The 23,376-nt window shown below is 39.7% G+C and overlaps 1 long non-coding RNA gene and 1 other non-coding gene across 3 annotated transcripts in view; both read left to right on the top strand.

The window, feature by feature from the left end:
- The first annotated feature begins 7,918 nt into the window (after positions 1 to 7,918).
- Positions 7,919 to 23,376, top strand: part of LOC147001944 (uncharacterized) — a 33,445-nt gene continuing 17,987 nt past the window's right edge. For both annotated transcript variants that reach the window (XR_015044760.1, XR_015044759.1), the window contains exon 1: positions 7,919 to 8,037. This is a non-coding gene — a long non-coding RNA (uncharacterized LOC147001944). The remainder of the gene's footprint in view (positions 8,038 to 23,376) is intronic.
- LOC115029260 (U6 spliceosomal RNA) lies at positions 15,950 to 16,053 on the top strand. The gene has a single exon (XR_003834839.1). It is a non-coding gene; the product is annotated as a U6 spliceosomal RNA (small nuclear RNA).

The following is a 23,376-nucleotide window of genomic DNA, read 5'->3' as shown; positions in this document are numbered from 1 at the left end:
CCGAGCATTTTCTTCTCTGTTCTAATTATCCCTAGGCCTGGAAGCTTCAAGCCTCTGTACAATCTAATCTTCCAAGCTAACTGATTCAATCCAGCTTTTCTCGGCTTCTAACTGAATTGCTCTGACTGGCCTCACACTAACTTTAACAATGTGTTAATCTTCTAGCTCCTTCTAATTCTCTGTCTAGTTCTGTCTTCACCTGTGTCTAGCTTGTTCTCTCTGTAGCCTGTCTCTCTGTAGAACTGCCCTGGTAAACCTATCATATACATACACCATGTCACACACTATTTTTCTGTCTTGCTGCTCTTTGGTAGTCTCTCTTCCTCTATTGTTTTTGTATGAGTTGGGTGTATCCTATCTCTGATTTATTTTGTCAATTCCTTCTCAGATTCATCACTTTGTCTGCACTTCAATTAGACATCACTTTTAAACATGGCTACTTCCTTCTGCAAATTAACTTTACCTACATTGTTAAGGATTAGCACCAATGGCTCTATTTCGAATTTATGGCCTCTTTTTCCTTTAGTTGTTTTCACATATATTCATGTGTGCACGGGTATGTATAAGCGCATATTCCCCCCTACATATATAAACACAATCTGATCGGTCTGTACAACATTATTTTCATGAACGTGTTTTCAGTTGATACCACTTGATATCGATTGGTGTGATCTTCCCTGGAAAGATCATTTCTCATGCTATTGGCATTCCTTAGTTGACTGTAGTTCTTTGTCTATAGTTCTTTCTGGGGGCTTCTGAGCATCTCACCTCATCCCAATCTCTATGGTAGTATTTTTACAGGTGATTTATATCCCACTCTTTTATGCTTAGCTCTTAAATAAAAGACACAGAAACCTAGAAGTTTATTTACAAGCAGCCAGCCCTATGCTGAACACGTTCTGAGCTATTCCAACCTGACTAGGAAATTAATAATCAGATAGCTGACCCATCACTTGCCAACTTGTGTATCCTCAGGAAGAGCTTCCCTTACTCATGTGCTTATGGTTCATTCTGTCCCATGGTGACCTTCTTCTACCTCCTCTGTCCTTCTTCTCGTGGGTCCTACCTGAGACCTCCCTCTTGATCTCTAGTTCTGCCTTTGTCTCTCTCCTGTTCACTCACGGGCTCCAGCCTTTTATTAACCAACCAGGGACTATTGGGGAGCACTTTTCACAGAACATTTGGTTAATATATGGCCCCAAGATCAGACTGCAATCTGAACAGGGGCACAGAACTCAGCTTCTGAATACACAGTGCAAGAGTAACACCAACAACTTTCCACATTAATGTGTCTATCGTGACTGTCCTTGTTCGGGTGATCATGTTGGACAGACTTCTTCATGAGTAGTTTCTCACCGCAAGCTCTCTGTTGCTTTGGTTCTTGTGATTCCCCCAACCCCAAGCCTTCCACAAAGGTCGCTCAGCCTTGGGGGGCAGGAGTTCTGTTCCTGATGTGCTGGGTTTTGTATTCTTTTTTTTTTTTTTGATTTTTAATATTTTTATTACATATTTTCCTCAATTACATTTCCAATGCTATCCCAAAAGTCCCCCATAGCGCCCCCCACTTCCCTACCCACCCATTCCCATTCTTTTGGCCCTGGCATTCCCCTATATTGGGGCATATAAAGTTTGCAAGTCCAATGGGCCTCTCTTTCCAATGATGGCCGACTAGGCCATCTTTCGATACATATGCAGCTAGAGACAAGAGCTCCGGGGTTCTGGTTAGTACATCATGTTGTTCCAACAATAGGGTTGCAGATCCCTTTAGCTCCTTGGGTACTTTCTCTAGCTTCTCCATTGGGAGCCCTGTGATACATCCAATAGCTGACTGTGAACATCCACTCCTGTGTTTGCTAGGCCCCGGCATCGTCTCACAAGAGACAGCTATATTTGGGTCCTTTCAGCAAAATCTTGCTAGTGTATGCAATGGTGTCAGCGTTTAGAAGCTGATTATGGGACGGATCCCTGGATACAGCAGTCTCTAAATGGTCCATCCTTTCATCACAGCTACGAACTTTGTCTCTGTAACTCCTTCCCTGGGTGTTTTGTTCCCAATTCTAAGAAGGTGGGTTTTGTATTCTTAACCAATAAGTTATATTGTCTTTCAAACCAAGGCCTCAGAAACTCACAGATCTTGCTCATAGGTTCTATCTATCTCCACCTTCTGTCTCCAGTGCTTTATTTGAGGAATACTCTCAGCCATTTCTGCTTAGGGACCTTCTGCTCCCCACTTACCCTTCTTGACCTGGGCATTTTGTGTTGTCTGAATGTAAACAGAGACATGACCACTTCAAGGTATGGTTGAGGAGAGGGTTTTATTGTAGATATGAGGGAAACTACAGCCACTGGCTTCTGGAAGAGTCCAGATTGAACCAGTCCATGAAAGGAGAGATGGTTGAAAGCAAAAGAGGAAAGGAAGAGAAGAAAGGACAAACAAATCAAGAGAGGAGCCAAGACCAAGAGGCTAAGAGAGTGCATGGCAGAAATGACTGGATTATATAGGAAATCAGAAAATGGGGGAAGCCAAGCTCAGCCCCTGGGAGGGAGAGGGAAAAGTGTATAGTTAAAATGAATCTAGAAGGTCCTGAAGCAAACAACACATTTTGCTGTGGTACTATCACAACTGTTCACTTCTTGATTCTTTTAGGGTTATGCTATTCATCATAATTTAAAAGCCCTTAAAAACAAACCTATGACAATCTCAACATACATTAAAAATGAACTTTTTTTGAGCTCTGCTATCCAATGTCACAGAAGAGACACTTCCTATCTGCCTGGGATCATGCAATCTGCCAGAAAGAGCCTAATTTTTTTCTCATAACCCCTATGGGTTTCCACACATCTGCTCTATCTCTTCAGTCCTTGACAGCCAGAAACATAAAGGTCTTGACAATTCCCAATTCAATTTTGGCTTGGGAGTTGCTTTAGTAGAGAGTCTTTTCTTAAAACCCTGGCTAACCTCTACTGACCTCAAAGTTGCAGTGATCTCTTTGCCTCAGTCCCCTGAGGACTGGAATTACATATATGTGCCACCAAGTCAGATTCTATGTATAAGAAGGAAATGCATGTTATCCCTAAGTTGTTACAATATTCATTTGTTTATTTCAGTTTTCACCCTGGACATAAGGACCAGTTTCTTTTATGGTTCTTTCATTACTTAATATCTTCATATCATCAAAGGGAATTACATTAGGGTTTAAGAAAAAATGTAGATTATTTCCATAATATTGTGCCTCAAAAATCTCACATTCCCTCACATGTAATTTAAAACAACAACAAAGACTGATTGAATACATCACCTTAATACTGGGGTCTGAGAGAACCATTACCAACAGGTTATTTGTTTTGTTGTATTGATTCACTCAACAATGGAAGCTAAAATGTTTCAAGATATGAAGGGCACAGGGCTAGGGAGTGTGTCTTAGTTAGGGTTTTACTGCTGTGAACAGACACCACGACCAAGGCAACTCTCATAAGGACAACATTTATTTGGGACTGACTTACAGGTTCAAAGGTTCAGTTTATTATCATGAAGGTAGGTGAATAGCAGCATCTAGGCAGGCATCCTTAGTCATCAGGGAGATGCAAATCGAAACAATCCTGAGATCCTACCTTACACCAATGAGAATAGTTTAAGATCAAAAACTCAAGGAATGGCACATGCTGGTGAGGATGTGGAGAAAGGGAAACATCCCGGCCTTACTGGTGGGATTGCAAACTGGTCCAAGAACTCTGGAAATAAATCTGGGAAGTTCCTCAGAAAATTGGAAATAATTCTTCCTGACGATCCAGCTATATTGCTTCTGGGCATATACCCAAAAGATGTTCCACAATATCACGAGGATACATGCTCCACTGTATTCATAGCAGCCTTATTCATAATAACCAGAAATTGGAAACAACAGATGTTCCTCAACCAAAGAATAGATACAGAAAATGTGATTCATTAGCACAAATAAATACTATTCAGCTATTACAAACAAAGATGGAACTAGAAGATATCATCCGGAGTGAGGTAACCTAGACTCAAAAGGACATACATGGTATGTACTCACTGATAAATGGATATTAGCCAAAAAAATACAGAATACCCCTGATACACCCCACAGGCGGTAAGAAGTTAAATAAGAAGGAAGGTCCAAGTAAGGATACTTAAATATCACTGAGAAGGGGGAACAAAATGGGAGGCAGAGGGAGGGAGAGATGTGGGTGGGAGAGAGGAAGGCGAGAAGCAAAGGTATGTAGCATCAGACATGGGGGAGACAGGAGAATGAATGGAATCCCAGAGAGCCAGGAGAATGAATGGGAATATGCAGTAGCCAGGGGTGAGGAATGGGGGAAACCTCTAGAAAATCCCAGAGATCTGGGATGGGCGAGACTCCCAAGGCTCAATGTAGGTGAGCTTAGCTGAACTGCCCAGCACTGAGGATATGGAACCTGCATAGACTTTTGCCTATAGATAGAGAAGGCCTCTAGTTGAGGAATGGAGACACCAACCCACCATTAAAATTTTCAACTCCAAATTGTTCCTGTGTAAAGAAAATGCAGGGACAAAAATGAAGCAGAAACTTAACAAATGGCTGACCAGTGACTGGCCCAACTTGAGATCCATCCCATGGGCGGGTACCAACCCTGAGACTATTAGTGGCGTTATGTTGTGCTTGCAGACAGGAGCCTAGCATAGCTGTCCTCTGAGAGACTCTATCTGTAGCTGACTGAGACTGCTGCAGATACTCACAGCCAAGCATTGGAGCGTTGGTCTGAGGTCAGGGCGTGACCCATATGGGTTAGTTAGAGAAAGGATTGAAGGAGCTGAAAGGGATGGCAACCCCAGATGAAAACCAAGTGTCAACTAACCTGGAACCCTGGGAGCTCCCAGAGACAAAGCCACCAAACAAAGAGCATACATGGGCTGGTCCTAGGCCAGGCACATATATAGCAGAGGACTGCCTTGTCTGTCCTCAGTGGGAGAGAATGCATCTAAGTCTTGTAGAGACATGAGGGTCCAGGGAGGAGGTAATGCCCTAGGGAGCCATTCTTTTAGAGTGAAGGGGAGTAAGATGGGGGAAGATCTTTGAGGGGGGACTGGAAGAGGAGGGGGAGCAACATTTGACATATAAAGAAATAATTTATAATAAGATATAAAATACTGAAAGGATGACAGCCTAAGGGTTACCAAATAGAAAATTAAGAGAAAACCAGAAAAACACACCTGAAGTCACTGTATAATTATCTCTTTGAGCCATTAATAAGCAGTTTGCTTAAAAAATTGGCAACAATGAGAAAACTCTACCTTGAGAGATTTTTTAATTTACGTTTTTTTTTTTTTAAAACAAAACTCTTTTCTCAGAGTTAGAATTATTTGGTGTTAAAGTAACTGTCAACCTGAAGTAGGGTTGTGAAAACTGCTTTTTCGTGAAGGATAGTTGTTTGCAAGTCAAAACATGAACAATGTGGCGGTGTGCAGTTGCCTATCTGTTCAGCCTAAAGTAAGATTCAAGATAGGGAAAGAACAACCTCTATTTTTCAGTTTTCTTTTTTCTTTTTCTCTACTGCTAAGTTCTTTATTGGTTTTACTTTATCTAAAAAGACATAGAAACTCATGTTCCAATTTCAAAAAAGAAAAGAAAAGAAAAGGAATCTGGGGCATAGAAAAGTTGTTCTGGTTGATGAATTTGAGGGATGGTTTAGACCTAGGCAGGCTGATTCCAGGGGCTCCAGACTCCAGCCAGACGTATTGTTCCAAGAAAGGTAAGAGACAGGAGAGGATTGTGTGATGCCCCAGCTGTGTGTCCTAAGCTGTAGTTCTATTGCAGAGGGCATTTGTCTGCCTGCAATCCTGGTGGTTTGTTCTGGCTTGTTTTTTGGGGGGGGGGGGCTGGTTGGGGGGGCTTAAATGCATAATTAGTATAATCCAACAGGAGATAAGGGTGATATTTAAGCATGTCTTATAACAGAAAATTTTAGGGAGAACATTTTTTTTAATTAGGTATTTTCTTCATTTACCTTTCCAATGCTATCCCAAAAGTCCGCCATACCCTTCTCCCCCTCCCCCCAATCCCCTACCCACCTACTCCCACTTCTTGGCTGGCCCTGGAGTTCCCCTGTACTGAGGCCTATAAAGTTTGCAAGACCAATGGGCCTCTCTTTCCAATGATGGCCAACTAGGCCATCTTCTGATACATATGCAGCTAGAAACATGAGCTCCGGGGTGTACTGGTTAGTTCATACTGTTGTTCCACCTAAAGGGTTGCAGATCCCTTTAGCTCTTTGGGTACTTTCTCTAGCTCCTCCATTGGGGGCCCTGTGATTCATCCAACAGCTGACTGTGAGCATCCACTTTGGTGTTGCTAGGCCCCGGCATAGCCTCACAAGAGACAGCTATATCTGGGTCCTTTCAGCAAAATCTTGCTAGTGTATGCAATGGTGTCAGCGTTTGGAGGCTGATTATGGGATGGATCCCCGGGTATGGCAGGCACTAGATGGTTCATCCTTTCATCTCAGCTCCAAACTTTGTCTCTGTAACTCCTTCCATGGGTGTTTTGTTCTCAATTCTAAGAAGGGGCAAAGTGTCCACACAGTTTTCAAAATGACCTTTTCCGTGACCTTGAGGGTTTTGGGAACTTCAATAGCAGTAGTTTCTAGCTAGCAACTCAATTTAATTACAAATTAAATCACATTAACTCAATTTCTTTCGTATCCATCATCAATTACTTAAAAAGAAAAAAGAACCTAAAGTTGATCAAAAATGTATGTCTTCCCATTTTATGATGTGCACATATAACTTTCCTAAGACTCATCACCTCATTCCTCTGCGGACTTCCTGTTGTGAGTCATCCTGACCTATAAGCTTTCTTTATGCCTCTCTCTCCTCACGTTCCCTATGCTTAGCAGCGAGATGCTCACATCTATTTTTTCTTGCGGAAATCCCTTTTAATTCCCTGTTGTCTTCAGCTCAACACCCAAACTCACTGCTTCACAAGAGTTTTTAAATAATTCCTTAGATGTTCCTGTCTTGCTCGTGTGTCTGGCCTCTCTAGTGTTTTCTGTGAGCCATCCTTCTTTACGGGGCTCATTTTAATACACATGATATGTCAGCATTTCTCCACGTGCAACACCATTACCTTCCAATTCTGTATCCTGACATTTCCAGGCTGACTCCACCATCACTCCCTCACTAGTTGCCTGCCATGGCTACACTGTAGTAGGGCCTGGCTGGGAGCCGGACAAGCAAATTTTAACAAAGTTCTTGTTTCAACAAAGTGATGGTGTTTGGTGTGGACCAGTAAAGAAGGCTTCTCAAAAGCTGGCATCTGTGGCTGTTAGAGCTTTCTCCATGCCATGGAAAGCTCTTCCTTCCAGCATTAGTTCACTTTATTTCCTCCATGAATCCCTTTAAGTCACTATTTACCACTTTTCCCTCCTGTATCATTTCATCTTAGAATATTTGCTTATGATAAAATCAGTATCGCTTATATTAACTGAGGGTAACTGTACCCCACAGTTCACCATGGTATATTTAGCAGCGTCATTATAAGACTTTTTAGTAGTCATAAATAGCAGGGCTGCAGTTGGTACTCACCACTGCAGGATAGAGGCCAGGATCCTACTATCTAAACGCAGGAGATGGTCAGCATAATTCATACTTTTCTATACCCAAATATCAATTGTACCAAGCCATCTATGTATATAAGCTTTCCTTTCATTTGTGTGATAAAATTAATGACATCAAAACCTTACTTTTTGCTTAAAAGAACCAGAATGTGATATGTTGAGTGACAACCATCTAAAAGATAAGAGGACACTAAGTTCCTGGAAATAAAGAATGTTACCTTATTTGGCAGAAAGAATCTTCACTGATGATATCAAGGTTCTGCAAGCTGTGATGTCATTGTGAATCCTCCAGGAAGAGCCTCGGTCCAACAGTTGGCCTTCCAAGACATGCAAAGGAAAGACTCAGAGAGGAAAGAAAGACTCAGAGAGGAGATAACGAGGAAAAGCAGAGGCACGAATACAGACTGGAGCCCTGCAGCCACAGTGAGTCATTAAGCAGAAGGAGATTGAAGGGATATGGCCAAGATCCAGGGAACCAAGAGGAAGACCACTCACGTCACCAGAGATTGTGAGGTCTGAAGAGGAAAGGTCTTCCCTAAAGCATTGAGAGGGAATTATGCCTTTGGGTGTCTTGACTTTAGAGTTCTGTGTTCAGAACTGTGTGAAAGGATATTTCTGTTCTTTCCAAGCTATCAAGTTAGTGTGTCCCTGAAATGGAGGAGCCAGGGAACTGATGTCTGCATAAGTGCTGGGCCTCACCTGAGCCATTTTACAAATGTTTTGTATATAAGAACTCTGCCTTGCTTCTTTTTTTTTTAAACTGTATATTTTCTTTATTTATATTTCAAGTGTTATCCCCTTTCCCAGTTTCCCTCCCTCCCAGAAACCCCCATCCTATCCTCCCTCCCCCCCCTGCTTCTATGAGTATGTTCCTCCACCCACCCACCCACTCCCACCTCACTGCCCTCCATTCTCCTACACTAGGGCATCTATCGAGTCTTTATAGGACAAAGGACCTCTCCTCCCATTGATGCATGACAAGGCCATCCTCTGCTACATATGCAGCTGGAGCCATTTGTACTCCTTGGTTGATGGGAGCTCTGGCGGTCTGGTTGGTTGATATTGTTGTTCTTCCTATGTGGTTGCAAACCCCTTTAGCTCCTCCAGTCCTTTCTCTAACTCCTCTACTGGTGAACCTGCTTCCAGACCAATGGTTGGCTGCAAGCATCTTCTCTGTATTTGTAAGGCACTGGCAGGGTCTCTCAGGAGACAGCCATTTCAGGATCCTTTCAGCATGCACTTCTTGGTATCCACAATACTGTCTAGGTTTGATAACTGTATATGGGATGAATTCCCAGGTAGGACAGTCTCCGAATGGCCTTTCCTTCAGTCTCTGCTCTATACTTTGTCTCCATATTTGCTCCTGTGCGTATTTTGTTCCCCTTCTAAGAAGGATTGAAGCACCCACACTTTGGTCATCCTTCTACTTGAGCATCATGTGGTCTGTGAATCATGTGTATCTTGGGTATTTGGAGCTGTTGGACTAATATCCATTCATCAGTGAGTGCATACCATGGGTGTTCTTTTGTAATTGGGTTATCTAACTCATGATAATATCTTCTAGTTCTATCCATTTGCCAAGAATTTCATGAATTCATCTTTTATAATAGCTGAGTAGTACTCCATTGTGTAAATGTACCACATTTTCTGTATCCATTCCTCTGCTGAGGGACATCTGGGTTCTTTCCAGCTTCTGGCTATTATAAATAAGGCTGCTATGAACATAGTGGAGCATTTGTCCTTATTACATATTGGAGCATCTTCTGGGTATGCCCAGGAGTGGTATAGCTCAGTACTTAGGTAATACTATGTCCAGTTTTCTGTTGAACAGCCAGACTGATTTCCATAGTTGTTGTACGAGCTTGTAATCCTACCAACAATGGAGGAGTGTTCCTCTTTCTCCACTTCTTCACTAGCGTCTGCTGTCTCCTGAGTTTTTTATTTTAGCCATTCTGACTGGTGTGAGATAAAATCTCAGGGTTGTTTTGATTTGCATTTCCCTGATGATTAAGGATGTTGAACATTTCTTTAGGTGCTTCTCAGCCATTCAATATTCCTCAGTTGAAAAGTCTTTGTTTAGCTCTGTACTCCATTTTAAATAGGGTTTTTTGATTCTTGGGAGTCTAACTTCTTGAGTTCCTTGTATATATTTGATATGAAACCTCTATCGGATGTAAGATTGGTAAATATCTTTTCCCAATTTGTTGGTTGCCGTTTTGTCCTACTGGCAGTGTCCTTTGCCTTACAGAAGCTTTGCAATTTTATGAGGTTCCATTTGTCAACTCTTGATCTTAGAGCATAAGCCATTGGTGTCCTATTCAGGAAAATTTCTCCTGTGCCCATGTATTTGCGGCTCTTTCCCACTTTCTCCTCTATAAGTTTCAGTGTATCTGGTTTTATGTGGAGGTTCTTGATCCACTTGGACTTGAGCTTTGTACAAGGAGATAAGAGTGGGTCAATTTGCATTTTTCTACATGCTGACCACCAGTTGATCCAGCACCATTTATTAAAAATAGTGTCATTGCATACGCTAGCAAGATTTTGCTGAAAGGACCCTGATATAGCTGTCTTTTGTGAGGCTATGCCGGTGCCTGGCAAACATAGAAGTGGATGCTCACAGTCGGCTATTGGATGGAACACAGGGACCCCAATGGAGGAGCTAGAGAAAGTACCCAAGGAGCTAAAGGGGTCTGCAACCCTATAGGTGGAACAACAATATGAACTAACCAATATCCCTGGAGCTCGTGTCGCTAACTGCATATGTAGCAGAAGATGGCCTAGTTGGCCATCATTGGGAAGAGAGACCCCTTGGTCTTGCAAACTTTATATGCCTCAGTACAGGGGAACGCCAGGGCCAAGAAGTGGGAGTGGGTGGGTAGCGGAGTTGGGGGGGAGGGTCTGAGGGACTTTGTGGATAGCATTTGAAATGTAAATGGAGAAAATACCTAATTAAGAAAATTTGGAAATGATAAAAATAAATAAATAAATAAATAAATAAATAAATAAATAAATAAATAAATAAATAAATAAATAAAATTAAAGAAAAAAAATGGTGTCTTTTTTCCCCACTGGATGGTTTTAATTCCTATGTCAAATATCAAGTGACCATATGTGTGTGGGTTCATTTTTCTCGTTCTTAAATTGTATTCCATTGATCTTCCTGCCAGTCTCTGTACCAATACCATGCAGTTTTTATCACTATTGATTTGTAATACAGTTTCAGATCAGGGATGGTGATTTACTCAGAAGTTTTTATTGTTGAGAAGTGTTTTCACTATCCTGGGTTTTTTTGTTTGTTTGTTTGTTTGTTTTGTTATTCCAGATGAATTTGCAAATTGTTCTTTCTAACTCTATGAAGAATTGACTTGGAATTTTGATGGGGATTGCATTGAATCTGTAGATTGGTTTCAGCAAGATGGCCATTTTTACTATATTAATCCTGCCAATCCATGAGCATGGGAGATCTTTCCATCTTCTGAAATCTTCTTCAATTTCTTTCTTCAGAGACTTGAAGTTCTTGTCATGCAGATCTTTCACTTGCTTGGTCAGAGTCACACCAAGGTATGTAATATTATTTGTGACTATTGTGAAGGGTGTAGTTTCCCTAATTTCTTCCTCAGCCTGTTTATCCTTTGAATATAGGAAGGCTACTGATTTGTTTGAGTTAATTTTCTACCCAGCCACTTTGCTGAAGTTGTTTATCAGCTTTAGGAGTTCTCTGGTGGAATTTTGGGGGTCACTTAAGTATAAGATCATATACTTAAATATTACTGCAAATAGTGATATTTTGACTTCTTCCTTTCCCTTTGACTTCCTTTTGTTGTCTAATTGCTCTAGCTAGAACTTCAAGTACTATATTGAATTGATAGGGAGAGAGTAGGCAACCTTGTCTAGTCCCTGATTTTAGGGTTTCAAGTTTCTTTCCATTGAGTTTGATGTTGGCTACTGGTTTGCTGTCTATTGTTTTTACTAAGTTTAGGTATGGATCTTGAGTTTGATCTTTTCAAGACTTTTATCATCAAGGGGTGTAGAATTTTGTCAAATGCTTTTTCAGCATCTAATGAAATGATCATGTGTTTTTTGACCTTTGAGTTTGTTTATGTAGTGGATTAAGTTGACAGATTTCAGTATATTGAACCATTTTTGCATCCCTGAGATGAAGCCTACTAGATCACGGTGAATGATCGTTTTTAAGGTTTTTGGATTTGGTTGGCAAGAATTTTAATGAGTATTTTTGCATCAGTAATCATAAGGGAGATTGGTCTGAAGTTCTCCTTCTTTGTTGGGTCTTTGTGTGGTTTAGGTATAAATGTAATTGTGGCTTCATAGAACAAATTTGGTTCCTTCTGTTTCTATTTTGTGGAATAGTTTGAAGAATGTTGGTATTAGGTCTTCTTTAAAGATCTGATAGAATTCTCCACTAAATCCATCTGGTCCTGGGCTTTTTTTTTTTTTTTTGGTTGGGAGACTATTAATGATTGCTTTCATTTCTTTAGGGATTATGGGACTGTTTAGATGGTTTATCTGATCTTGTTTTAACTTTGGCATCTGATATGTTTCCAGAAAATTCTCCATTTCATCCAGATTTTCCAATTTTGTTGAGTATAAGCTAGTAGAATCTGATGATTTTTTTGAATTTCCACAATTCCTGTTGTTATGCCTCCGTTTTCATTTCTGATTTTATTAATTTGGATACTGTCTCTGTGCCCTCTGGTTAGTCTGGATAAGGGTTTATTTATCTTGTTGAGGTTCTCAAAGAAAATACTCCTGGTTTTGCTGATTCTTTGTATATTTCTTTTGGTTCTATTTGGTTGATTTCAGCCCTGTGTTTGATTATTTCCTGCTATCTACTCTTGGGTCTATTTCCTTTTTGTTCTAGAGCTTTCAGGTGTGCTGTGAAGCTGCTAGTGTAAGCTCTTTCCAGTTTCTTTTAGAGGCACTTAGAGCTATGAGTTTTCCTCTTACCTGAATGAAAATTTTCTTCTTTTGTTGTGTCTCATAAGTTTTAGTGTGATGTGTCTTCATTTTCATTAAATTCTAAAAAGTCTTTAGTTTCTTTCTTTATTTCTTCCTTGACCACGTTATCACTGAGTAGAGCGTTGTTCAGCTTCCATGTATATGTATGTTCTTCACTATTTTTGTTGGAATTTAAGATCAGCCTTAGTCCATGGTGATCTGCTAGGGTGCATGGGATTATTCCAATTTTCTTGAATCTGTTGAGGCCTGTTTTGTGACCAATTATATGGTCAGTTTTGGAGATGGTACCATGAGGTGCTGGGAAGAAGGTACATTCTTTTGCTTTAGGATGAAATGTCCTATAAATATCTGTTAGATTCATTTGGTTCATAACTTATGTTAGTTTCACTGTGTCTCCGTTTAGTTTGTTTCCGTGATTTGTCCATTGCTGAGAGTGAGGTGTTGAAATCTCCCTTTATTGGGTGAGGTGTGATGTGTGCTTTGAGCTTTAGTAAGTAAGGTTTCTTTTTTGAATGTGGGGGCCCTTCCATTTTGAGCATAGGTGTTCAAAACTGAGAGTTCATCTTGGTAATTTTTTCCTTTGACCAGTAAGAAGTGTCCTTCCTTATCCTTTTTTTGATAACTTTTGGTTGAAAGTAGATTTTTATTTGATATTAGAATGGCTACTCCTGCTTGTTTCTTGGAAAATTGTTTTCTAACCATTTACTCTAAGGTAGTGTCTGTCTTTGTCACTGAGGTGCATTTCTTGTATGCAGCAAAATGCTGGGTCCTGTTTATTGTCTATGTCTTTTTATCAGGGAATTGAGTCCATTAATGTTAAGAGATATTAAGGAAAAGTGATTGGTACTTCCTGTTATTTTTGTTGTTAGAGGTAGAATTTTGCTTGTGTGGCTATCTTCCTTTTGTTGGTGTTTTCCATCTATTATCCTTTGTAAGCCTGGGTTTGTGGAAAGGTATTGTGTAGATTTGGTTTTGTCATGGAATATCTTGTTTTATGTCTATTGTAATTGAGAGTAATATTCTTTGTTTAGTGCAGTTGGTGTTTTGATTATTATGTGACAGGAGGAATTTCTTTTCTAGTCCAGTCTATTTGGAGTTCTGTAGGCTTCTTTTATGGTCATGGACATTTTTTTCTTTAGGTTAGGGAAGTTTTCTTCTATAATTTTGTTGAAGATACTTACTGGCCCTTTAATTTGGGGATCTTCACTCTCTTCTATACCTATTATTCTTAAGTTTGGTCTTCTCATTGTGTCCTGGATTTCCTGGATGTTTTGGGTTATCAGCTTTATGCATTTTGCATTTTCTTTGATTGTTGTGTTAGTGTTTTCTATGGTATCTTCTGCACCTGAGATTCTCTCTTCAATCTATTATCTGTTGGTGATGCTTGCATCTGTGACTCCTGATCTCTTTCCTAGGTTTTCTAACTCCAGGGTTGTCTCCCTTTGTCGTTTCTTTATTGTTTCTATTTCAATTTTTAGATATTGGATGGTTTTGTTCATTTCCTTCGCCTGTTTGATTCTGTTTTTCTGTAATTCTTTAAGGTATTTTTATGTTTCCTCTTTAAGGGCTTCTACCTGTGTTCTCCTGTATTTCTTTAAGGGAGTTATTTATATCCAACTTAAAGTCCTCTATCATCATCATGAGAAGTGATTTTTAGATCTGAATCTTGCTTTTCCATTGTTATGGTGTATCTAGGACTTGCCATGGTAAGAGAATTGCATTCTGATAATGTCCAATAACCTTGGTTTCTGTTGCTTATGTTCTTATGCTTGTCTCCTACCATCTGATTATCTCTAGTGGTCCCTGCCCTCACTATATCTTACCGGGGCCTGTCCTTCCTGTGATTCTGGTGTGTCAGAACTTCTTAGAGTCCAGCTCTGTGACCCTGTGTTCCCAGGATCCTGTGATTCTGAGAACCTGGGTGTGTTGGAGTTTGTGAGAGTAAAGCTGCCTCTGGGACCTTGAGCTCTTGGTGTGACCAAGCACCTGGGATCCTGGGATCCTGGGTGTTGTGGGACAGACTCCAGCGTTTGCACCCAAAGTCGACTCAGGGCACCTGCTCAAACCAGAAAGGAACCTGAGTCACTGGTCAGGAGGGGGCTTCTGTGTCCTTGTGTCCCGCTGATCCCAATTGCTCCTGGTGGTGTTGGAACAGATGCTGTGTCCTCCTCACCACTGATCCTATGATCCTGGGCATGTTAGAGCACCTGGGAGTGGGGCTTTCTTTGGGTGTTGTGGGACTGGCTGCAGAGTTCAAGCCCAAGGTAAACAGGCACAGACTGTACTGCCTTGCTTCTTTGTAGAAGTTTGACTATACCTCCTTACAAAACTTAAATTGGTGTTCCTATATCTTTTGATGTCATAGCATATTGTGAAATCCCTAAGCAAAGCATTCTCCTATTGACTTGAGCAGTCATTAATTTATTTTAAATGCCTTACATCTAGATAGTCTGTAATAGACACTTAAAACACCCTATTAAATATATCCCCAGTAAAATGCAATGTTGCAGTCTAGAAACTGGTTCAGGATAATGTAGCTTGCAGCAACATCAGCTTTAATCTCTAGATGGCACCATGTTATAAGGAATCAGACTGGGATCTGATTACAATTTTCATAAAACATGCTGGCAACAAAGAACTCTTGCTTGCAAAAAAAAGATTTCCGGGAATTAGGTACACTTGTGATGAAAGTTTTATTTCACTAGATTTGGGTAGGTGTCTAATTTTCACATGCCTGTAAGATAGAGGAGTCAATGGAGAAACTGAGTGTCCAAGACATTCTTGCCCATACTTAAAAAGTGCATCAGCCAAGTTTTCTTGGATAATTGTGCATTTAAGTTGTTAGAAAACATTAAAAAATGAATGTGCAGTCCTCAGGGTTTCCCAGCAAGACTGCTACTGTAACTTGTGATGTTTCATTTAATAATTTACTGTTCACCTGGCTTCAAATAGGAGCAAGACTGCAAATTTGTTCTTAATCTTCATTAGTAAAATTTAATATCAGTCTCAGTAGAGAAGAGACAAAGCTGCTCGTGTCATCTCCTCCTTAATTTACCTTTTAATTTTTTAAACATCCTCTTTTAGCCTTTTGTCTTGTGCTTCCAGGGATTTGACCCCAGCACCTGAAATTTTCTTTTAAGGTCTCCAAGAACTTAGCAATTAGGTTGCTTTCTGTCTGCCAATGTGGCAAACTCAATTAGCCAGCCAATCATCTGCCTGCCCTCCTTTTCCACTTTCATGACATTTTGAATCACTCCTTTTATACATTTTCAGTTACTGTTTTTCGTTTTCATTGTTTGCCTACAGATTTTTATCTACTGCTTGAATGTGCAGCCGAGGTTCCTATGTGCTTACCTTTATGTATATGGTGGCTTTCACACTAAACTTGAGATGATACTAAGACGATTACCACAGCCCCTGCACAAGAATGACATACAGATTTGTGGAATTTTACCTATTTTAAAAAATTGTATATATAAATATAAAAAATGCAGAAGGTCAATATAAATAAGGTTCCAAATAGGATTTAAAGACTTGAAGTAGAAGTGTGACCTGATTGAAGAGGAGATATGTGTCTGTCTGAAACCACACATTTCCTTCAGAGGGAAGTAACATAACATTATGAGTCAGAAGCTTGGCTGCTGTGTTTCAGGAAAATGAGTAGGGCTAGAGTGAGTGAGGGAAAAAGAAAAAGAAAAAAAAATAAGCTGCCATGAGGGTTTGCTGGAGAATAGATAGGACCTGAGAAATTCAGGAGTCTATAATATCCAGCAAGGACCTTGGATGGAATTGGAGGTAGGAAGTCCCTGTCCTGGACCAACGGTGATGGAGTAAGTACAAGTGGTCAGTTATAGTCAGTACCTCATGGAATCCTCTCCAAAAATGACCATATAATTAAGCACAAAGTAAGCCTCAACAGATACAAGAAAATTGAAATAACTCCTTGCTGAACTTCAACAAAACCAGAAACAACGAAAGCCCATATTCTCATGGAAGCTGAACAACTCTCTACTCAATGATCAGTTAGTTGGTCAGCAAAGGCATAAAGAGAGAAAATAACGACTTTTTAGAATTTAATGAAAATGAAGGCACAGCATACCCAAACTTATGGGACACAGTGTTAAGAGGAAAATTCACAGAACTAAGTGCCTTCATAAAGAAATAGGATAGATGTGGCAAATGTGAAAGCTCTAAAACAAGAAGCAAACACACCCAAGAGGAGAAGACAGCAGGAAATAGTAGAGCTCAGGGATGAAATCAATCAGTTTCAAACAAAGAGACGAATACAAAGAATCAACAAAACCAAGAGAAAATCAGCAAAATAGATTCACCTCTAGCAGCATTAACTAAAAGGCACAGAGAAGGCCAAATGCACAAAATCAGAAGTGAAAAGGGACACATAACAACAGAAGCTGAGGAAATCCAAAAACAGAATTAGGAAAGAAAATATATTACTAGATCTTACTTCAAAAGCTTCTATTCCACAAAACTGGAAAATCTATACAACATGGATGATTTTCTAGAAAGATGCCACTTACCAAGGTTAAATCAAGATTAGGTAAACTATCTAAACAGTCTCATAACTCTGAAGGATATAGGAGCAGTCATTAAGTTTGCAAACCAAAACAAGCAAAGCAAAGCAAAGCAAAGCAAAGCAAAGCAAAGCAAAGCAAAGCAAAGCAAAGCAAAGCAAAGCAAAGCAAAAGCAAAAGCAAAAGCAAAAGCAAAAGCAAAAGCAAAAGCAAAAGCAAAAGCAAAAGCAAAAGCAAAGCAAAGCAAAGCAAAGCAAAGCAAAGCAAAGCAAAGCAAAAGCAAAAGCAAAAGCAAAAGCAAAAGCAAAAAAAGCAAAAGCAAAAGCAAGGCAAGGCAAGGCAAGGCAAGGCGAGGCAAAGCTCAGGGCCAGAGGTTTTCAGTGCAGAATTCTACCAGACTTTCAGAGAAGAGATAATGCCAATGTTCTTTGAAGTATTCCACAAAAGAGAAACAAAAGGACACTATTTCATTCGTTCTCTGATAAACACCTTCAACAGAGATGCCCCCTCCACAGTTTTCTCTCCTAGTACTGTCTTCTTGCATCCTTCCAGCAACTTATCCATCCTGTTCGCATCTCCAACCCTACATCCCTGTCCAGTCTCCTCTTCCCATGCATTAGTAATGTCTTTTCTGTTTCCCTTTCTTTGTGAGATTAATGTCTTCCCTCCCCATTGAGCCTTCTTCTGTGAGTCTGTGAGTTGTAGCATGGTCATCCTTTATGGATAATATCCTCATATAAAAGAGTACACACCATATTTTTCTTTCTGGGTCTGGGTTAACTCACTCAGGGTTATCTTTTCTATTTTTACCCATTTGCTGGCAAAACTCATGATGTCATTGTTTTTAATAGCTGGGTAATATATTTAAATAGCTGGGTAACTCCATTGTGTAAATGTACCACATTTTCTGTATCCATTCTTCAGTTAAAGGATATCTACCTAGGTTGTTCCCTGTTTCTGGCTATCATGCAAAAGCTGCTCTGAAGACAGCTGAGGAAGTGAGTGTCCTTGTGGTATGGTAGGGCATCCTTTAGGTACATGTCCAGGCATGGTATAGGTTGGTCTTGGGGTAGAACTATTCCCAATTTTCTGAGAAACTGCCAAATTAATTTCCAGAGTTGTTATACAAGTATGCACTCCCATTAACAATGCAGTAGTGTTCCTCTGGCTCCACAAGCTAGCTATCATGAGCTATCAGTTATGGTATTGGCCATAGCCATTCTGATGGTTATAAGAAGGAATCTCAAAGTTGTTTTGATTTGCATTTCACTGTCACCTCCCTCCCTATCGCTTGAAGTATGTACTACTTGAAGTCCAAGACAGAGCAATAAGACTACCAAATGAATTCAAAGGGATATAAATTGGGAAGGAAGAAATCAAATTATTACTATTCATAGATGATATGATAGTATAGATAAGTGGTCCCCAAAATTCTACCAGAGAAGTCCTACAGCTGATAAACAACTTAAAAAAATGAGGATATAAAATTAACTCAAGGAAATCAGCAGCCTTCCTTTATACAAATGATAAACAGGCTGAAAAAAAAGAAATTAGGCAAACAACACTCTTCATAGTGGCCACAAATAATGTAAAATATCTTGGTGTGACTCTAACAAAGGAAGTGAAAGATCTGTATGACAAAAGCCTCAAGTCCCTGAAGAAAGCCTGAAGAAGTTATCAGAAGGTGGAAAGATCTCCCATGTTCATGGATCAGTAGGATTAACATAATAAAAATGGACTTCTACTTCTTAACAAAAGCAATTTACAGATTTAATGCGGTCGCCATCAAGATTGCAAGACTTTTTTTTTTTTTTTTTTTTTTTTTTTTTTTTACAGACATTGAAAAAAACATGGAAAAAGAAAAACCCAAGATAGTGAAGTGAAAAATCAAAGGTTCATTGGAAGGTCAGTTGAGTCAGATGTTCTTTTGCTGGGGCAAACATGTGAAGGAGTGTTTTCCTGAAGGGGACAAAAGTGAAAGAATTTTGCTAAAGCAAGCACATGAAAGGACTTGTGGTACAAGATTCTTCACTAACAACATGTATGTACTGGTCTGCCTTACATTGCATAGTTGAGCTCCATTTGTTGAGACTGTATAGAGAGAAATGTCCCTGAAAACTTCTGGTGGTACACTGTGGCTTCTTGTTGATTCCTCAGGCTCCAACTGATTGGGCAGAATAATGTCATCTGATCATCTCACGTGGAGTTTTGCTATGTCAGACTCACATGCTGAGGAGAGACATGGTAAGGCAAGACTTGTGGAAGACATGTGATATTTGGAGGGAGTATAACTAGGACTCAATGGACCGTGAGAGAGACTTGCTTATAGAGTCTTATAGTTGTGCAATGCTTCTTGGTCTCCAGTCTTTGCTGATCTTCACTTTGTTGAGAGAGACCCAGCCAAGAACTTCTCCTGGTGATCCTAACCCTCCTGCTGATCTATGCAAATTCAGCTGAGGCCTGGGTACTCCTGTTAGGCTATGCTACCACTGCTGCTATCCTGACATTGCTGAACTGGACTGCTGGTATACCTGGGACATGTTTGCAAGTGGGCTAAGCTGCTACTGATGACCTGCGAACTGAACTGCTGATTTCCTGACAATGCAGATGGGATTTTTCTCCAAAATTTTTTTCTAAACAGGACCACTTCCTCCTTATATTTTTCTTTCCAATACCTCTGGTGGGTGGGGAGCTAAAAGGGAGGTTAAAGCACTTAAAAAACCATCACTAAAAGCAGGCTTTGAAAAATTAAAGTTATGGGATAGAGAAAACGATGCTCTACAATAAAAGAAGTTCTGAAGGCATCGCCATCCCTCACCTCAAACTGTGCTACAGAGCGGTAGTGATAAAAATTGCATGTTATTGCTATATAAGGGTAGTACCATCTCTGGGCAGGTGGCCTTGTGCTGTATAAGAACTGTAGCTGAGTAAGCCGAAGACCAAGCCCATAAGCAGCATTTGTCTGTAAGTTTTGCTTCAAGCTTCTGCCTTGAGTTTCTGCCTTGGAAGTCTTAGATGGCTGGCTGTAGCTTGTAAGAGGAAATAAACCCCTTCCTTCAGAGTTGCTTTTTGTCAGTGTTTATCACAGACTGGGCAAAGGACAAACCTCCCTATTCGGTTATTAATGCTTCCTGGGTTTTTGTCGTTTTTTTTTTTTCCCCCAGCATTTAAAACCTTCTCAGAATATCTATTCTAGTTGACCACACGTTCCCAAGTGATTCCTTTGGTTTCCCTTTCATTTGTAGCCACCATGCCACATAGATCATGAGTAAATTATGCATGGAGCTGAACTCATCTTAGTCTTCTGCATTGTTTATATTTCACATCAGCTGATGTATGGCGAAGGTCAGTTAGGAATTAGCCAGGGAAGAAAAGGTGAATTAGCTTCACTCTGTATCTTCAAAAGCATTGACTTTCTAATGGGGGGGGGTATCCTCGGCAGGTACACTACTCTGATCCAATACAATAAAGACATTGAGTAAGGGGGCTTGGGAGCAGCATACTCATGTTACCAATGCACCAATTAGCAGAGGCAGGGTGTCAACACTGACTCTGATATTAGTGTCGTTCTCCAGATGAGGCAGGTGGCTCCTACAGAAGTTTTATCTACACTACATGTTACCTTAGTTCTGGGCTCCAGCCAGTTAACACACTTAGATAACAAAAGACATTGCAGCCAATGCACATTCTAAAGGACTTTCCAAGAGCATAGATTCAATTATTCTGGGTAAATAACCTATCTGATTAGATGCTCTATTGTATTTTTATTTGAAAAGTGCTCTGATTCTGGGCCAGTTAATTAAAAAATCTATTTTCAACCTGTTCTTTTTCTTTCACTTCCAACAAATATGCCCTTACCATATTGTGAACAATTTAAATTTTAGAATAGTGGCCCTTCAAAAGCATGTGTAACTTAATTATAATACATTCTGTTGCTCTGACAATAGTTACAAATGAAAACAAATCCTTCCCACATAACGCTCTCTAAAAAGCATAGGAAACAGAAGGACTAAAATCTCCAGTTGACAAATTGCAATCAGTTTGCATCAAGATACTTCAGAACATTATTTGAACCACTGAAATGTAAGGGCATTTTGTTGGATTTTCAAGGGAAGACTTGGATCCCTACCCAGTTGCAATAACACAGGGTAGCATTGTTAGCTCTGATTCCAGTGCATCTGATGAAAAGGTTATTGAATATTCCTTGTCTCTCTGCCAAGTCGGAATGTCTTCTCCCTGACTGCGATATTTGGATCCTGTTGCTCTTCATTAATGCTTATCTTACATTCCATTCACAATCATTATCTACCTCTCTCTGTAATTAGCTAATTATATTTCAAGATAATTAGTTTAATGAAAGTGTGAGGAGTATGCAGGAAGAATCTAAGTGATATTGTTATAACCTCTACATATAGATGAAGGGGGAAAGAAGGGATTCACACAATGAAACAGTAAGGAACACTTGTTGCATTATATGGGTTCAGAGAATTGGTGAACTTTACTGCATCATATCAAGTTCTAGCATCCTCTTGGTGTCTGTTGATCCTTAGGAGTATAGATGTTATCTTGGGTATCAGGAGTGGGGAATGATCTAAGGATCTGTGTCAGCCACTCAGTCCCTGCACTAAACAGTGATATCGCTACTTTTTGTGTTTATATATTTCTGAGATACCAAGAAATAAGGAGATTAATGAAATAATATTAAATTAATACAATAAATTTTAGTATAGAGAAATACATCCTTTCCTGCAGTACTTTTCCATTTTCTATGAAACAGCATATAATTAAGATGAACCTAAAATTAATGTATTTTCTAATGTTTTATTTACCTACATACATAAGTCTGTATTCATATGCATGCATGTATGTATTTGAACACTGCACTTTTCTAGAAGTTATGGAAGAAAGTATGCATTAAATGTACTTATGTCTTTGAAGAGGTTACTACTGGCATTTCTTGATGACAGTCACAAGACTGGTTCTCTTCGTTCTCCAGCTCTGAAGAGTGCATTAGCCCAAAAAGTTCTTGTCTCTTCTGTGGTCTACCATTCTCATACGTATAAACCCTACTCTTCTTGGAGACTCTTCTCTGCTGGTGAACACAACTGAGATACTACAACAGGTCTATTCTGGAGACATGACTCCCTGGTGGCTTAGAGAACTACAGGCTTGTGATGCTTCCTCTGACTACAACAGAGTTTACGACATTTCCACTTTTCCTTTGGCATCAAATTTACATGGTATTTAGACAATTATCCAGCTAGCTTCCTTTTTCCTTTACAGGTATTTCCTCTAATAAAAATGTTTTCATGTTTTGTCTTTTTTTAACAACATATTCTTGGAAGACCCAAAGTAAAGCACAGGGAAATAGAATCAAATGTATGCAGGGAAGTAATAAAGAACTTCATCAGGAAGTACAAACATAGGTGCAGAGAGCAAGGTATTTGAAGAAGTCAAAAAATGACATCCAGAAAAATAAGAGGCTAATTAAGAAATAGAATTCATAACACGCTTAGAACACAGTAGGTATGCTAACTAAATGCAACACAGAGGAACTAAAGATATGCTTTAAAAGTTTATTGAAATTAGACTATAAAAGATGATGGAAATACCAACAATAAAGAGATTTAATTGTTTTTTTTTATTTTCTTTGTCCCTTGTGAAAATGTGGCATATGAGGATCTTCAAGGATTTGAGAAATGTAGCAACAGCTGATGCTTCTGTCCAGGGTTCCTAGAATATGGAGAGAATCAGGAGAATTAGCAGCCTTAGGGGGTTTGAGATCATATGTCTTCATAATTTTCTGGTGAATCGAAGGACGGTATATGTGCATGCAACAGAGATTGGGCCACAGGTCTATATTCTGTCTTATAGAAACTGTGCAAGACTGGAAAGTTGATTCTTGTTTTGCCACCACATCACAGGTTCTGTTTTTCAGTAATAACCCTTCAAAAACATCAGAAATTTAACATACAAATCTAATTGCATGACTTGTAAATAATCAATTTGTTTGACTAGGTCTTTTTATCACACTGATCATAAAGACAGCATTGGAAGTCGCGACTTGTTTAGATATTTCCAGAGTTCTCCAGTGCACTCTAGGCTACGATCTACCTATTCCAGGTTTCCAACTTATAGTACCAACTGGGCTTTGCAGCCTCTTAAATGCATTCACAAGATTTGTCAGCCACTGACCTTCTCATACCCACAGGACTCAGTTCACTTCAGGTACTCCCTCTTCAAACTCTGAGTT

This window comes from Mus caroli, unplaced genomic scaffold (genome assembly GCF_978045245.1).
Source record: "Mus caroli unplaced genomic scaffold, Mus_caroli_1 scaffold_12, whole genome shotgun sequence".
NCBI lineage: Eukaryota > Metazoa > Chordata > Mammalia > Rodentia > Muridae > Mus > Mus caroli.
The sequence above is the reverse complement of the archived record's forward strand: the minus strand, read 5'-3'. Positions and strand labels throughout refer to the sequence as shown.